This window comes from Sciurus carolinensis, chromosome 17 (genome assembly GCF_902686445.1).
Source record: "Sciurus carolinensis chromosome 17, mSciCar1.2, whole genome shotgun sequence".
In the NCBI taxonomy this organism is placed as follows: domain Eukaryota; kingdom Metazoa; phylum Chordata; class Mammalia; order Rodentia; family Sciuridae; genus Sciurus; species Sciurus carolinensis.
In genome coordinates this window covers 21,166,605-21,180,457 of record NC_062229.1, presented here as the reverse complement: position 1 = coordinate 21,180,457, position 13,853 = coordinate 21,166,605, and the positions used below count along the sequence as shown (strand labels likewise).

At 53.9% G+C, this 13,853-nt stretch overlaps 1 protein-coding gene across 17 annotated transcripts in view; it reads right to left on the bottom strand.

Annotated features, from left to right (window-relative positions):
* Myo9b (myosin IXB) overlaps window positions 1-13,748 on the bottom strand; it is a 90,925-nt gene extending 77,177 nt beyond the window's left edge. For all 17 annotated transcript variants that reach the window (XM_047530507.1, XM_047530510.1, XM_047530508.1 and 14 more), the window contains exon 1: window positions 13,681-13,748. The gene's annotated coding sequence lies outside the window, so the exon portion shown is untranslated. The remainder of the gene's footprint in view (window positions 1-13,680) is intronic.
* Window positions 13,749-13,853: the final 105 nt, after the last annotated feature.

The window sequence follows — 13,853 nt, the reverse complement described above, 5'->3', positions numbered from 1 at the left end:
CAAACAGAAGGGTGAAGAAGTCGGAACAAAACCCAGCACGGATGTACCCACCAATTCTGCTCCTAGGTCTTGATCCAAAGAATTGAAAACAGACAAATCCTCACGTGTGAATGTCCTCTAGCACAATTCACAACACCTGAAAGATGGAAACTACTAGCTGTTCATGACTAGGTGAATGGATGAGCAAGGCGTGGTCTGTCCATGCATGAGAATATTATTCAGTCATGAAAAGGGATGAAGCACTGGTGCAGGCTACATACAACATGGATGAACCTTGAAAACACAATGCTGAGAGCGAAGCCAGACAGGAAGGACCACAGTGTGTGATCCCACTGGTTCAAAATGCCCGGAACAGGCAAATTCATGGAATCAGGAAAAGACTAGTAGTTGCCAGGGGATGGGGAGGGGAGTAGGGAGTGACGGCTAATGGGGACAGGGTCTCCTGGGGTAATACAGGTGCTCTGGAACTACATAGAGTTGGTGGCTCTGCAATGCTATGAGCTTATTAATGCTGCTGGGCTGTGAAGGGAGGTGAATTTTGTTATGTGATTTCACCTCAATCAAATGTAAGAGTCTGGGCTGTAAAATTCCATGTATATACAATTCTACAAAATTAAAATGAATCCAGAGACAACAGCTGCTTGGTGGTGCTTGGGGGTGGGGAGGGATGACGAAGAGTCAGGGGGACTTCGTGGGTGAAGGAGGTGTCACAGTTGGGGTGTGCAGGGGACCGTGGTCCTCACACATGCTGCACCGTGGCCAGCTGCTCTCAGGAGCTGTGGTTTATTGGGTAATGATCACACCTTCATGAAACTGCTTTCAAAATGACGAGGATCACGAAAGGACCCACTTCCCCAGGAACTACTATTTTCCAAATGTTCCCCCCTTGGGCCCAGGGACTGAGTTCTCTGGGCACCATAGCAAGGAAACAGCCGGAAATCTGTGGGTGCATCGGGGGTTCAGAGGTGCAACGGAGCCCTGTTCTCCCGGCAGTCCCAGGACATCTTAAGAGCCATCACAGGATGTTCCCATGTAGTGCCACAGGGTCACGGAAGGTGGACAGTGACTTATGCACTTCCAAGTCAGTTGAGAAACCCAGAGATACAATCATAGTTAGACACCTTAAACAGACATGCAAACACACGTGTGTACACGCACACACACGCACACCCAAAGCTACAGTCATTCGCCATGCGGGGATGTTTCAGTCGACGGCTGACTGCAGATGCAATGGTGGCCCCTTAAGACTACGCTGCCACCCTCTGCTTCCTGGTGCCGCATCCAGAGCTGCCTTCCTCCTCCACACCCTTCGCCTTGGGGTTCTGCCTCACTAGGGCCCAGAGCAATGGAGCCGGCCATCTGTGCACCGAGACTCTGAACCTGAGAGACAACATGTATCCACCAGTGTTAAAAATTGGCTGGCCTCTCTGGGGCTTTCTGGAGAGCCCCAGTGTCACTCCTTCCATGGGTGATACTTCTGAGGAGACCCCGAGTCGCAGCTCCAATTGGAGTTCACCACATGAACAGAGCCCGTCCAGGTGCAGAGTTTCCTTCGGGGCCCCAGTCGGAGGCCTGAGGGTGGAGCAGCATCAGACCCAGGGAAGCCCTGCTCGATGAGCAGGGACACCTTGAGCGGTCACGAAGGAAAGCAACCACTGAGCCACCAGCAGTGCGTTTATGCTTTTGCTTTCCTGACAACAAACACTAACCTGGTGATCAGTCGTGATGGGAAAAAAATAGATGTCACTGCCTCGTGACGCTGAAGCTGAGTTTGTGTAAGTGTGCTCCGCCATGCTTGCAACGCGACTTTCTCAATGCGTGTCTGTTAAGTGACATGCGACTACACTTTGTGCACCAATACAGACGAGTGCATGCACGTGCTCTCTTGTATTAACACACCCACATTCACGAACACACATGGGCACACACGTGCAGACTTGTGCATGCAAGTACAAACAGGAACATACACGCCCATGTGCACAAACATGCACTTTCAGAGACACCCACATGCATGCCACACAGGACACACACATGCCTGCACACAGGGTACCTCCACCCTCAGGCTCACAGGCACAGAGCCAGGCTGCAGCAGGGTCAGGAGGTGTTTGGGCCATGGGGGTGCAGCCCTCAGAGATGGATCGATGCCTCATGAGGGAATGGGCAGCTACGCTGGGGAGACCTTCAGCCTCTTCCCTCTCTTCTGTGGGTGTCTACTTGCCCTGCCCGATCTTGGACTTCCCTGCCTCCAGAACTAGGGACCCAAATTAACCTCTTTTCTTCGTAAATTACCCAGTCTCAGGTACTTTGTTACAACAAAAGAACAAGGACTAAAGCAGTGTGTCATTTCACCTATAGTGCTGGGTCGATCCCCTCAACATAGGCCAAAACACATCCTTGTGGCCCTGATCCATTCTGCGAAACTGACTTCTGGACAGGCCTGGCCAAGCCTTAGGTCCCCCTAGAGCAGCGCAGGACAGTCACTGTCTCACAGCATCCTCAACAGCACTGGATATTAATATTTTTCTCAATCTGCAGCCATCAGTGAGCACATAAGAGTATCTCATCACTCATCATCACTTTGTCAGGTTAGGTTTCTGAAATTTACGCACACCAAGCAATTATAGTTCTCTACTCGTAAACTGCTCAGGTATATGGTGTCATTTTTTCTAATAATCTAGCTCTATAAGAGTTCTTCCTATAGGAACAATCTTTATGCTTTGTCGTTTGGTATGAAATGAATCCACACTTTTGCCTACGGGTTTTTGTGTTTTTTTTGCAGAGCTGGGGCTGGAACCCGTGGCTCTACGCCTGCCGGGCAAGTGCTTACACTGAGCCACACCCCAGCCCTGCTTATGGTAATTTTTAATACAAATACAGACGTGCTCTTCAACTTATGATGTCTCAGTAAAACTGTCCCAAGTTGCAAAAGCCTTCAGTACAGCTCACTCACGGGACAGCGCCTGCACGAACCCAGAGCGGGCAACACCTGAACTGAGCCCACTTCACGATGCAGCACCGACCGTCTCATGGCGTGCAATGCAAACTGAAGCAGAAGGGCTGCTGTGCCCCGGCCTGGGGAAGATGGAGACTCATTCTGCAGGCTCAGTCCCTATGGAACTCACGTGACTTCTGTGCCATTATAAAGCCAAAAATCCTGAGCTGGACCCATCTGCGCTCCGTTTTCGGGTGGGCGGGGTGTGTGCCATCTATTTACGACGTGCACTGCCCGATCCTGCCCCAGATCTGACAAGACACTAAACGAGGCTTCTGCCTGCGACCCTCTTCCCCTGGATTCAATCTTTTTAACTTACTCTTATTTAACTTGGTCCATTTACGAGTTGTGCTATATATCACTAGTGTCCTGTGACTGCTGCAATGAAGAGCCATTAGCGGGGAGGCTTAAACAGCAGACTGTTCCCCGCCCTGTTCTGAAGCTGCAAGGCTGGGGCAGGATCCGTCCCAGGCCCCCTGGGCTTCGGGTGGCTCTGGCTGTCCCAGGTGTCCTCTGGCCTGCACACACATCACTCCAGTCTCTGCCTCCGCCTCCCCATGCCCTCTCCTCTTCGTGTAAAGACACCACTTACTGGACTTAGGATGAGCTCATCTTGAGATCTTTAACTCATCACATCTGCACAGACTACTTCCAAACAAGGTCACATTCTGAGTTTCGGCGTGGGTTTGAGTTGGGGGGTGGGCACTATTCCACCCAGTCTGGTGTGGAAGGTGAAGAAGGGATCTAAGTGATTGTCTTCCTGCAGTGAAGCAACTACTGTAACACCTGTTATTCAAGACTCCTTCCCTCCCGATTGGAGCCCTGTTTCTTAAATAGTAAATAGTTAATTTTCATATGAGGCAGCCCTGGGGCTGCTGAGGCTTGGGAGACGCCACACTGTTTTGTTTATCACAGCTTCAGGGAATGTTCTTACATAACGGCAGCCTTCTCAAAGGGCTCTGGCTGTTTTGGGCTTTGGTCACTAGGTCTCAATGGAGCCTGGGTCCCGGAAGCTAATCGTGCTGTGGCTTGAGATCCTGAGGGCATCTGATGTGAAACCTATAATCTGAGAATCCCCCCACTGTGCCCAGAATGACAGGAAGCAGGCTATGGACCACAGAACCTGGGTCTGGGGTCCTTGTGGGGGACAGACTGGCCAAGAGGCAATCATGGGCTGTAGCCATGTGTTGGAGGCAGCAGGTCCTGAAAAACTGTGTCCTTTCTTAATCTGAATGTGTCACCACATACTTCAAAGTCAACCTGCCCTCTTACCCCAACCACCTGCTGTCCCAAGTACCTACAATGTGAACAAGAAACAAAATTTGGCTGGACACAATGTACCACACCTGTGACCCCAGCTACTCAGGAGGCTGAGGCAGAAGGATCACAGGTTTGAGGTCAGCCTGGTCAACTCAGCAAGATCCTATCTCAAAAATAAAATATAAAAAGGGCCCCCGGTATAGCTCAGTGATAGAGCACCCCAGGGTCGAACCCTAGTACTGCAAATAAATAAGTAAATACATAAATAAACATAAAAAAGCAAAACACTCCCCACCAAGCTGCCAGGATCAGTCAGTGACAGACTTGTGTGAGAACAATCCCCTGATCCTGTTACCACAAGGAAATCAAACAGAGGGACTATAAAGAACCCTGCCCAGACCGTCTGGCAGAAATGAAAACGAAATGCCACCAATGGATGGATGGGCAGAGGGAGCGCCGTCCAGCCGCCCTGTGGAATACTACTCAGCCAGAAAAGGAATGAAGTGCTATCCCTGATCATAGGGCGCGCGAACCTCCAACGCGACCCTGAGGGAAAGAAGCCCAACACGAAAGGCCACAGAGCCTACGGGTCATTTACATGAAATGTCCAGAACAGACAAATCTACGGAGAGCAGAGCTCGGCCATCCTGGGCTGGGCATGGGGAAGGGGAGTAGCTGCTGGGGGAAGGGGCTCTGCTGCCGGGGGATGACCATGTTCTAGAACTAGGCAGAGGTGTGGAGGCACGATGCTGTGAATCTGCTGGTGTCACTAGTGCACATTTTATGCTACATGCATTTTACCACAATAAACACGAACATTCCTTTTAAAAACCTGAAGCGTGGAAGGTAAAAGGCTCCGCAACAGAGCAGGTACACATCTGTGCTCTGACGAGAAATGCGCCTACCTTCTCCTTCTCCTGCGGGGAGGAGTCGGGAGGAAAGGGGAGGTGACCACAAATGAGACCCTGGGGGCCGGGGAGAGTGGACCAAAGGCGAGGCTCGAGTGTGAAAAGCAGGATTCTGACCATCGCTTTGGCGAGCACGTTGGAATTCACTGGGGAAGTCGAGATGGGGCCTCCAGAAAGTGTAGTGGAGCTGCTTCGTTTATATAAGGCCATAATTTGAAGCCACATGTTTATGGGATGAAATCATTCTCAAGCTGCAAGGAGAAGGCCAACACGCGGCAGAACCGTGCAAGGAGCCGGGCAGGAGCAGCACGTTTCCACTTTCCGTGTTCGTTTCCTGGAGCCTGCTGCGTTTTTTTTTTTTTTTTTTCTCAAGAAGAAACAATCCAATGGAGCTCTAGGGAAGATGGATGTGCTGAGTGATCGGACACCCACTGTTTGTCACCGGCAGCACAGCAGGGCTGGAGGACCTCTCTGAACTACCCTGGCCCTGGGTTCTCCACCTCAAACCTGAATGTAAGATGCCCACTCGGGCGAGTTGGCAGGAAGCGGGTTCTCAGGAGAAAGCCCCTACCTTGGCCCTTGGAGGGACGACTCGGTGCGGGTGACAGGAGGGCGGGGCGAAGAGCTCTCTGGGCATTTCTGAAGTGGGGCTGGCTCCAGAAATCCAACCTAAGGTTGGCCAGGCTCAGGCTGAGGTCTGACAGGGGAGGTCATGGAAACGGGAGGCGTGACGGCAGCCGGGGGCCCTGTCTCAGGATGCCGCTCGGCCGCGGGGGTGGGACAGGACAGGGATCTGCAACTCCCTGGGGAGCTGCTGGCTACGCTGACAGTGTCAGAGGGCAGAGTCGTAGAGAGAGGGTTGTGGTGCTTGATAGTGCCCCCAGAATTCATGCGCACTCAGAACCTTGGAATGCGACCTTATTTGGAAATAGGGTCTTTGTAGATATCATGAGTTAAGATGAGGTTGTGGTGGGTTACGGTGGCCCTGGGTCCTCAGGAGACATACAGAGAGATGACATGTAAAGACAGAGCTGGGAGGACCCAGTCACAAGCCAAGGTATGTGCGGAGCCCCTCCAATTGGAAGAGGTCGGCAGGATCCTCCCTGGAGCCTCCAGAGGGAACACGGCCCTGCGGACACCTGATTTGAGACTTCTGGCCTCCAGGACTAGGTGACAATCAATTCCTGCTATTCTAAGACACCTGGTTAATGGCACTTGTTACAGCAGCCCCAGGACACTCATCCAGCGCCACCAGAAAAGACACTCCATGCCCCCCGTGAAGCCATGCCCAGGGAGGTGATGCGTGTGCCCTTTGCCAGTGTTTTTCGACTGCTACCATCCCGCCAAGCCCAGGCTGGTGCTGAGTGCAAGAGAAAGCAAGAGTGTGGACGTGAGGCCAACCAGGAAGCAAAAAGCACCTCCAATATTACTGAGCACGCTGGAAAGGAAAATTCAGCATGTTGTCCCCAGGAGACACTTTTGGTTATCACCCCTAGAGTGAGGCTGCCACTGGTGCCTGGTGGGGGGCCAGGGCTGCTGCTCAACATGCTACAGCACACAGCACCCCCCCCACCAGCCCAGCAAAGAACCACTTGGCCCTGTCATGGGTGCTGAGCACGAGGCCCTAAGGGCAGGGTGGTCATTCTGCCTCAGAGGCAGGGAATGCTCAGAGCACAGCAGGCGGCAGGAGGGGCCTGTGCCACTCAAAGCTGCCAGACACACTGAAGCCTGCGGAAAGGCGGGGAAAGGGCAGTGAGGGGCAGGATTGGCTGGAGCTGGCCTGAGAATAAGGAGCCCAGTGTGGCCGGTGCTGCTAAGGCCAGGGAGGGAGGGTGGGCGGGGCCAAGGTGGGGAAGGCCGCCTCCCGCAGGGCCCCAGAAACCGGGAAGGAGTCTCCATTACCCAGGTCCATGGGGTAATGGTCCTAGGGGACTGAGGCAGGAAGCACCAGGACCTGAATGACATTATTAGGACACCACCTGATGGCTGCGTGGCACATGGACTATGAGGGGCCTGGGTCAAAGTGGGGTCCCATGTAGCGGCTCCTGCAGGTGCTCAGAGGCAGGGGCCAGGCCCATGAGGAGCAGGTGGGCTCGGGGTACAGTGGAAGGCGGAGCTGCAGGGCTCTGAGGGTGGCCAGGCTCTGGGTCTTTCCTGGGTGTCCCGTGAGCCCGAAAGTGAAGATGTGGAAAGAAGGCTCCCGGGAAAGCAGGTCTGAACCGGCAGAGGAGGGCCCCTGGTGACCCCGTCTTCGACTCACACGGCTCCCTGTCATCACAGCCCAAGTGACAAGCCACCTGAAGAGCAACAACGCAAAAAGTGCTGCTCGAAACCACACGTGGGCAGTGTACACAATCTAGGCTTGGTCAGTCCCCATGGGACTGGTACGCAGCACGAGCCCCACTCTGCTTTCCCCTCTGGTCCTGAACCCAGGCTGCTCTATCACTGAGCCCTTTTATATTTTATTTTGAGATAAGGTCTCACCAAGTTGCTGAAGGTCTTGCAAAATTGGCCCAGGTTGGCCTTGAACTTGTGATCCTCCTGCCTCAGTCTCCTGAGCAGCTAGAGAACTGGTGTGTGCCAGGATGCGCAGCTGGAGGCATTTTTAATTGTCACCACAGGGCTGTCTAGACGTTTTGGCCATCTGGGCTAGGATGGTACTCATCATCTTACCACACACAGGATGGTCCCAGCAGAAAAGCAATCCACCCCCAAATATCATCAAGGCCTAGGCTCAGAAGTCCCGCTTTAAACAAAAAGCTCACCTGCACACTTGGGTTCCTCCTCAGGGGCTCACAGGTATGGACACCCTGGCCTGGTCTGACCCCAGGCTTTGGCTGCAGGGCGGTTACAGTGAGGGAGTGAGAAGAAGCTGGCCTTGTGCTCCAGCTCCCAGGATCCTGCCCCCTGCAGGACAACTGTCCCCTGCCCACCCCACCTCTTCTCTTCCTGCCCAAACAGCAGGCAGACTCCGGAAAGACTACCAGGGGAATGGACGGGTTCCCTGCTGTCCTCTCACTCCGGTTCTTGCACCTGTCCCTGATAAACAGCATCTCTACGTGGCAGCGGGAGACCCTGGTGATCTTTGCAAGCAGTGGTCAGGGAACCCAGGGCACTTGCCCCGCATGAGTTAAACAGCCCTGAGAATCAAACTCCCGAAGGTCACGTCTTGGTCCCTTGGCTTCACGGGCCCTGGAATGGCTGGAGGAGGGGCTGCCTCATGGAGAGGCTCTGCCCAACAAGCAGGGAGACCCGTGTCAACGCCCTGGGCAGCGATGTGCCGCTGTGACTTCCCGGGCACCCCCTCCAAGGCGCAGCCCACCTCGTGCCTGGCAGGGCAGGTTCTCGGGTCTCCCTCTTCCTCCAGAATAAGCCTGCAGCCCAGGCTCGGGCCCGTCACAGGTCGCCTGCTGCTGGGCACCTTCACAGTTCTTGCCAGACTACTAATGGGACTTCTGTGGGCGTTACTCCGGGCTGCCCAGATGAAGGCTGTTTCTGCTCCCCTCAGCGACCCTGAGGGCCAGCTTTGAGTCTGCTTCCCAATTCAACACTTCCCTTTTGCTGAAGGATTTTAAGGCCTTCCAGAAGCCTTTTTTGTCCAATCACTTGGGGCAGCAGTTGATCCCTGAGGCCATTTTAGCCCATCAATGGAGCTGCCTTCAGATGCCCCTCCCTGCGACCATGGCAATACTGAGAACAGAGACCCCCACCCCATGCCATTCGTCAATGTCATTTGGATCACCTGCAAGGCATATGTAGTCTGTAAGCTCAGCCCTACAACCATCCCTTGCAAAAATCCCTGGAGATCCACTCCTTCCCGGGCGGGGTCCCTGCCTCTCAGTCACCTTCCAGTGTATGATTATAAGATCTGGAAAATTCCCTAACAGGGAGCTTCCAAAGTTGACGTGGCCAACCAACCTGCCCACCCCTAAAAGTGTTTGTTGAAATGAGTGAGACTAAACAGGATGAACGTACTCTATCTGCTGTGACTATTTCCCCAAATCCTTTTACTATCTAAAAATGAAGTTTGTCCCTTACCCAAGATCATGGAATTGTGTCCCCCCAAATATTCATAGGCTTAAATCCTAGATCCAGGTACTTTAGGAGGTTGACTCTATTGGGATGTAGGGTCTCTGCAGTGATGACTCAGTTAAAATGAGGTCCTATGGTGGACCTTCACCATGCGACTGTGTCCTCAGGATGCTGGGCCATAGGGACAAGCACAGAGGAAGGTGACATGAAAACGGGGAGAAGCCAACAAGAGAGGCCGGGCACAGACTGTCGCAGTCCTCAGAAGCAATCAACCTGCCAATGCCTTGATCTCAGACCTGTGGCTTTCAGGACCATAAGACGATACGTTTCTGCTAAAGCACCTGGTGGTCTGTGGTGCTGTTAGGGCAGCCCTGGCAAAGCCGTACCCACAACCAGCACGGAGTGCCCACGGCCGGGCTCCCTCTCTCGTACACATGAGCCGTGAACTTGGGCAGAGCTGGGATATACACAGATGAGTCAGACAAGGAGAGCTTATTCATCACCCCGACGAACCCACAGGCCGAACCCCTGAATCACTACTTTATTTATCATCAGGCTTGGGCTCAGAAAGTCTTGACTAGGAAATGAGTGGAACCCAAACTCATCGGCTGCATTTTTTAAACATGCCTAATCTCAGAGGCTCTCCCAGCCAAAAGGCATCCTGAGAAGGACCGGGGCTCCTCTGAGCCGCCCCCAGTGGTGGTGGGCTGGTGTAGAGACAGGGCCCTTTGTTCTGCATGCTGGACGATGAGGAGGGTAGAAGAGAAGGGCCTGTCTTGCTCTGCAGGGAGGCCACGCCTGGGCTGGCTGAATGGCGGGGCCGAGCAGGGGCTGCCTGGCACAGTTGGGCTGGGGATGCTGGACGCACAAAGGGTTGATGGGTGGGGCGCCAGGGCAGCACCCAGAAGGGAGCGTCAGAATGACACCAGTCGGCTGTCTCCCCCGACTCAAGGAGGTGGAGCAGCAATGTCATGGTCAGTGCCAGGGGTTGTGGGGCAGGGGGCAGAGGATGGGGCCGTGAGGGATGCACGCAACAAGAACAAAAATTAAACAGTGTATGCCTGGGAACGGATGGGCGTCTGGAGGCACGCGGGAGGAGATAAGGCGGCTTACAAAAGTTGTGTCTATGGGGCCACTTGCAAAGTACCTTTTGAGAAGAAAACCTAGTATCTCTAATCTCGGAAGAAAAGTCACAGTTCGTTCCCAGATGAGGACGGTGCCTCCAGAAATCTAGGTCAGTGGTGATACAAAGAAGAGCAAGACAATGGCCTGCACTGTCCCTGCCAGTCCCTCCTTAGTTGCCTATCCTGGGGGTGCGTCCCTATCTCCCCTGCGTCTGTTCCTGACAGCTCCTCCTTTTGGTCAGAACTACTCTCTCCAGATAAAGAATTGACTGGACAGCAGAATTTAGTGCCACCACCCCACTTCCACCCCTTCTCCCACTGCCACCCCAGGAAGCAGTGTGGCAAGACTGGGACAAACACCAAAGACCCCACTGAGGCCACAGTGGGCCCTGGACAGAAACAGATTTTAGTACAGAGCATCAGTTCTCCCCTTGGGGCTATTTTGCGTTTCTCCAGGGAACACATGGACCATTTGGAGAGATTTGGAGTTGTCACAATCTGTGGGAAAGTGAATGCCATTGGCATCTAACAAGTGGAGGCCAGGGAGGCCATGTTCATCTTACAGCACACCAGGCACTCCCCGCGGCAAAGAACGATCCAATCCCAAGGGTCAACGACGGCACGGTCGAGAAATTCAACTCTAGAGATTAGGCCTTCAGCAATTGAAGGTTACTTATGATCCTTTACATTCTAGGAAAAAAGCCCACAGAGCCATCTCTCAAGTCATCACCTACCTGGGCCTGTTTTAGGAAAATAGGACCACAGACCCTTTTGCTGGTAATTGGCAGAAGAAGAGTACAGGGACCAATAAAAGAATCTGTCACAGCAGGTGCTCAAAAAGGGCAGGGCTTCAAAGGAGCCTGCCTATGCAAGTCTATCTTCCTCGCTTGGTTTAACACTCCGACGCATCTTTCCAAGTTTGGCATGGGGCCAGCCACCTCTTCCGAGGAAACTTGCTGGAATCCCCCTTATCCCAAAACTTACATTGGTCATCCCTGATTCTGCTCCCAGGATAGATTGTAACCCCTCTGTCACTATATAGACCACCTGATCTGAACTCCACTCTTTCTATGTGGGGGACACTAAGTGTCCCCTCTTCCAGCAAATGAGGGCTCAACTCTGTCCTTGGGTGCCAGTCAAGTACTTGGAACAACCAACTCTGGGCCTAACACACACAACCTGGGAGAGATGAGCAAAGGGAAGCTGCAAGTTAGTGAGTCCCTACTAGGGAAAGAAAACAAGATTCCACAGACAAAAGAAAGGGGAGATTCCCAAGTCCCCACCTGATTCATAGTCACCAGGTTGGACTTGAGGGAGGGTCCTTCCCAGGGATTTCCAACTAAATGGTTGGGTCCCAAACTCTGGGAACAGGTGCACTGTGCAAAAACACACTGATCTTCTACTTGAAAGACAAGGGCTGGGATGTAGCTCAATGTGGAGTGTTCATCCAGCATACATGAGGCCTAGGTCTGACCCCCAGCACTGCATAAACAAACAATAAAAAAAGATGAAAAAAGCAGTTAAAAAATCATTTGTGGACATAAAAGAGCAGAGTGGGAAGCCGAACAAAGGTAGGATCACTGTCAAGAGTGTTTGAGAGATGGGGGCTGCATAAAATCTGAGGGAGGGTGTGGACAGGAGACACCAAAGTTAATAACAGGGGCTGGGTTTTGAAAAAATGCTGATGGAGGCCCATCCATTCATTTGGCAGGTGAAGAAACAGGCAAAGAGATTTGCCTGAGGCAGACCCATAACAGTGCTTCCTCCGGGAGACCCCACTGGGCCATGCTCATCCTGGGGCAGGGAGAAGGCAAGGGTATGGCCATGGGGTGGGGGGATTCCAGCCCTGTTCACTGGGGTGTCTTGGTCAGAGAAAGTCACAGTCACTGTCTGCAGGAGGCAAGACTGTGGGCTGTAATTGTGCATCCTGAGGCAAGCAAGGTTGAAAGCCTTTTTCCCTTAAGGCCAGAACATTCTGGAATGGGTGGTTATTTAAGGCTTTCTTTATATTCAAACTACCCAGATGCATCTCTTAAATCTCTTGACCCCCTTCTGTTAGATCACAGATAATGCCAATCAGAACCACAAAGCTGGAGGCCCTTGCCAGAGCAGACAGAGAAGGCCCAGGACACAACTTTCCGGTTGCCCAGGTCACCTCCAGCTGCTTCTGGACACCTTGGGGAGACTCCAAGACCAGAAAATGCCCCTGGGACTCTCAGGCCGCAATCTAAATGTCTCCACCAGCTCCCAACCAACCAAAGAGGCAGGGAGAGACCTTCTCTTAAAGAGCCTTGGCCTACAGGGCACCCAGGAAAGAAGGGGAGGTGCGTGGCTACTGTGCCTCTAACCCTGAGGGCACAGCCTCTGGGGGAAAGATATCCTGTATGTCGTTTTTACCCATTTAAGTCCAAGGACGCAGCTTTGAGGAGGTGGCGATAGCCCTGCATAAAAGCATATTCACGTCTGAAACACATTTTGGGTCCCCAAGGCGGCTTCTTCGCTCTCAGGGACCCCAGAATCTGGCCAGTCCTGTCTTAAGAAGCAAGTGGTGTAGTTTCCAAGATTGGGAGATAGACCCAGAAGGGTGCTGGGACTCCCTTCCAGATCACCCAGCTGCTGGGTGTGAAGTCAGGAAGGGGATGAATCAAGAGGGGAAGCAGGGGGAGGGGCAAACCTTCAGGGGCTGAACCCCAACATCTACATGGTACTAGTCTAGCCCTTTCCTTCTCTCCCCTCTTCTCCCTAGGCCCTCCCTCGACCTACCCTGCGTTCTTGAGGGGCTTCTCTCCTTTTTTCTTCCCATACAGTCCCCACTTCTTTTCCCTTCCCAATAGCCAGCCCTCCGCATCAGTGGGTTCACATTTACTGAGCGCCCACTGGGTGCTAGGCGCCAGTCTCAGACACCCTTCCTCTAACGCTTGGATCGCGAGAAGCCCCCAGGACCGCCTGTACCCATTCCCCCCGACCGCACCCCAGCTGTTCCCCCACCGGCCTTGCCCCCTCGCCCAGTCTGGGCCTCTCAACTCCGCCTCCTTGTCTTCCCCCGCTCCCAGCCCCGTTTCCTGCGACCCCCCAATTACCACTTAAGCCACGTCCTCTTCGGAGAAGCTGCTCAAAGCCACAACTCACCCCCCCACACGCCCACAAGCTGCCTCACCAGCTCCATCCCTATCAACTTTTTCCTTCTTGGTCTCGCTTCCAGCCATCCCCGCAACCTCTCCACGACCCCCAGGCTCGTTCCCGCCCCCTCGACCCCTGCCGTCGCGTTCCTCCTTAGCCTTCAACTCCGTCCCTTTTCTCGGCGGCTGCCCCTCAGTGTACTCTCCGAACTTGAGCACCCAACCCACAGCCGCCTGGAACTCACCTGGGCCTCGGCTGCCGCGCGCCGCCGGTCCCGGGCCGGGTCTCCGCCCGGACACCCGCCAGCCCGCCCGCCGCTTCTCCAGCCGCTCCGCCCCGCCGCGCCCGCCGCTCCCCCGCGCGCTCCCACTTCCGGGTTCCGGAGGGGCGGGGGCGGGGCGTGACGCCAGCGCGCCA